The sequence below is a fragment of the Priapulus caudatus genome, unplaced genomic scaffold, assembly GCF_000485595.1.
Source record: "Priapulus caudatus unplaced genomic scaffold, Priapulus_caudatus-5.0.1 Scaffold1065, whole genome shotgun sequence".
Classification (NCBI taxonomy): domain Eukaryota; kingdom Metazoa; phylum Priapulida; class Priapulimorpha; order Priapulimorphida; family Priapulidae; genus Priapulus; species Priapulus caudatus.
This window is the reverse complement of record NW_014578126.1, coordinates 101092-105130: the sequence shown is the minus strand read 5'-3', so window position 1 is coordinate 105130 and position 4039 is coordinate 101092.

The window sequence follows — 4039 nt, the reverse complement described above, 5'->3', positions numbered from 1 at the left end:
GCTAACAACAACAACATGGTGTGAAATGTAATAAACAAACAATAACAACAACGTGGCAGCTGCAACAAACAGTGACAATGACAACAATAACATGTCAGCTGTAAGAAACAACAACAACAACAACAACAACAACAACGACGTGTCAGTCAGCTACAGCAAGCAACAACAATGGCGTGTCTGCTCAATAAACAGCAACAACGTGCTAGCTGCAACAAATAACAAAAAACAACAGTCGCACCAAGCAGCAGCAGCAGCAGCAGCAGCAGCAGCAGCAGCAGCAGCAGCAGCAGTAGCGACGACGACTCCATCGTTGTTGTTCAGGTTTATCTTCGCGCTCGCTCGCAGCTGCCGTACCACTCGNAGAGAGAGGGAAAGAAGGGGGAGAACGAGACGAGAGAGGAGAGACGAGGAGGAGAGAGGTGAGAGGAGAGAACAGAGAGGAGAGAGAGAGAGAACGAGAGAAGAGGAGAGATGCGAGATGAGAGAGGAGAGAGAGTTGCATCAGTTCTCAGTTTGATATTAATTAAGTGGAATTAGTGTATGTAGGTTACTAAAATGTTTTATTTGATATTTTAATTAGAAGTGTTAGTGCCATAGTACGTACTGCGGTTGCTTTCACAGCTTAGTTATGTTTAATCTCCATAGCAGTTCTAAAATACTTGCCATTCTTATTTAAATAGTTTTGTGTTAGTTCGCATATTATGCCTGTCATTCTTAGTTGATAATGGGAGTTGGTGTTAGTTGCACCATAATACTATAACGCTTGTCATTCTTACTAGTGTTAGGTAGTGTAGTTCCTTCATATTAAAGTACCATATACGCTGCATTCTTAGATGTAATATGAAGTGTTAGTTCCCTATAAAATGCTAATAAATATAAGGCTTGCCATTCTTAGATGGAATTGTGAAGTGTTATGTTCGTTCATAAGTGCTATAAATATTTAATTGCTTGCCATTCTTAGATGTAATAGTGAGTGTTAGTCGTCATAAGTGCTATAAATATAATGCTGCCATCTTAGATTAATAGTGAGTGTTAGTTCCTTCATAAATGCTACTTAAAATTATACATGCTTGCCGCCATTCTTAGATGGTAATAGTGAGTTTAGTTCCTTCATAAGTCCTATAAATATAATGCTTGCCAATTCTTAGATGGATAATAGTGTAGTGTTATAGTTCCTTTCATAAGTGCTCATAAATATAATGCTTGCATCTTAAGTTGTTTAGTATGTTAGTTCCTTCATAAGTACTATAATGCTCGTGCATTCTTACTTAGTGTTAGTTCCATTAGTAAGAATATCATATTGCTGCCATTCTTAATGGATGATTAGTTAAATGTTAGTTGCACCATTAGTATATGGGATAGACATTCTTAGTTAGTGTTAGTCAGTGTCTAGTTAGTTTTGGTTAGTGTTAGTTATGTTAGTTTAGTGAGTGTTGTTAGTGTTAGTCCATGGTTAGGTGCATTCGTACAGTGCCTACGGGGCTGTTATTGGCGCTTCGTGGCTCACGCGGCCGCGGTTAGAAAAGCCGACATCCGCCTGAGTGACCGCACTAATTAGCGTTTACGGCTAAGATCATATTTGTCGCTGACTATTAAACACGATGTGTTGTGTCGTGTGCATCCGTCGCACACATCAGGTGTGTGTGTATGAGAGATCGATCCACCGCGACGACAGGGTAGAGAGGAGAGAGAAGAGGGGAGAAAGAGGCGAGAGAGGGTGCGCCCTGAGAGAGAGGAGGGAGAGGGAAGAGGAGGGAAAGATAGATAGTGATAGAGAGAGGAGGGGGGAGGAGAGAGAGAGAGAGGGAGACAGGAGAGGAGAGAAGGAGAGAGACGGAGGGAGAAGGAGAGAAGGGACGCGGACGACGGAGGAGCGCGCACGTGGGAGGGTCGGACCCCGGCCTCCTGCGAAGCCAAGAGGTGTCGGCAGGAGGAAGCGGCAGTGGTGGCCAGGATCTCGCCAGCGATTCGAGAGACCGGACCCCAGCTACAACGAATAGGTTGTAGCGTATGTGCGACGGCCGGAGGAGAAGGGAGGAGCCCAGAGGATAGAGAGAGAGAGAATATTATGATGATAGAGAAGAGGAGAGAGAGAGAGGAACGAAGAGAGGAGGGAGAGAGAAGAGGAGAGGAAGAGGAGGAAGACGAGAGGAGAGCAGGAGAGAAGAAAGGAAAAGAGAGCGAGAGAGGGAGAGACAGAGACAGAGGACAAGAGGACAGAGGACAGAAGAGGAGCAAGAGAGAGGAAAAGGACAAAAAAGGGGGATAGAAAGAAAGAAGGAGGCACGGCTGAGAGGAGAGGACTCATACTGATGTGTTGGACCCCCTGCAGACGGCGAGAGTGAGAGAGAGTGAGAGAGAGGAGAAAGGAGAAGGTTAAAGACGGTCGAGAGAGAGGAGGGGAGAGTGTCAAGAAATGATAAGAGAGAAGGAGGAGAGAGACTGCGGGCTGGAAGAGAGAGACCGAGAGAGATGCGGCAGGAGAGCGATGAGAGCGAGCTAGAGAGCGGGACGATAAGACTATCGGAGACGCGAACCGATACCAGAATCCCCGAATGAGACGACGACGAAGACGAGACCGGAGAGAGAGATGAGAGAGAAGAGAGAGAGAGAAGAGGAGACGAGAGGAAAGGAGAAAGAGAGTTGAAGAGAGATGAGAAGAGAGAGGTTAAAGAGAAGAGCCAGAGAGCGAAACATAGATAGAGCTGCTGAACAGACCGTGTTGGGAAAGGGGGAGAGAAGGAGAGGGGGAGAGGGGGAGAGAGGAAAGGGGGAGAGGGGGAGAGGGGAAGGGAGGGAGGGGGTGAAGAACATTAACCATGCCGACCGGTAGCATGTCTGCCTGCTGCGTGAGAGAGGGGAGAATTCGGTAGCGTACGCAGTCTAGCGCCATCACAACCGGGGTCTGTGTGTGCACACATACATACATACATACACACACGCTACACACACGCGCGCGTACACTGTACAGCAGGCAGGCGAGGGGGCCTGGTTAGAATAACAGCTGTAGGGTAGTACCGCCCATGCCCCCGCGTCGTACAAGACCTGTGATATACACACGCGCTAGCACACACACACCACACGCACACCATACGCACCACACAAAAGCACGCACGCACGCACCGCACGCACCGCACGCACCGCACGCACGCACGCACGCACGCACGCACGCACACACACACACACACACACACACCTCTCCCGCGCTCACCCCCTCTCTCTAGGCAGCGACGCGGCGCTGCAAATTTGTTTACAATATTTGCAGTGATTTGTCTGGCAGTGAAAACATGTCAGCCGTCTTCCTGCTGCATGCGAGCTTCACTATCACCGACATCAGCGAAACACCACCTACTGCTACTACTAGTACTACTGCTTCCTGCTGCTTGCTGTGTCCCCCGGCGCTATCTGCTACAACTGCTACTGCTGCTGATGCTGCTACTGCTGCTGCTGCTGCTACTGCTGCTGCTGCTGCTGCTGCTGGTGCTGGTGCTGGTGCTACTGCTACTGCTGCTGCTGCTGCTGCTGCTGCTGCTGGTGCTGGTGCTGGTGCTACTGCTACTGCTGCTGCTGCTACTGCTGCTGCTACTGGTGCTGGTGCTGGTGCTACTGCTGCTGCTGCTGCTACTGGTGCTGGTGCTACTGCTACTGCTGCTGCTGCTGCTGCTTGTGGTGGTGGTGGTGGTGGTGGTGGTGGTGGTGGTTCTGCTACTGCTACTGCTGCTGATGGTGCTACTACTTGCTGTTTGCGGATGCTAGTGGTGGTGGTGGTGCTGCTGCTGCTGCTGCTGCTGCTGCTGCTGCTGGTGTTGGTGTTGGTGTTGGTGGTGGTTGTGGTGGTAGTGGTGGTGCTGCTGCTGCTGCTGCTGCTGCTGCTGCTGCTGGTGTTGGTGTTGGTGTTGGTGGTGGTTGTGGTGGTAGTGGTGGTGCTGCTGCTGCTGCTGCTGCTGCTGCTGCTGCTGCTGCTGGTGTTGGTGTTGGTGGTGGTGGTGGTGGTAGTGGTGGTGCTGCTGCTGCTGCTGCTGCTGCTGCTGCTGCTGCT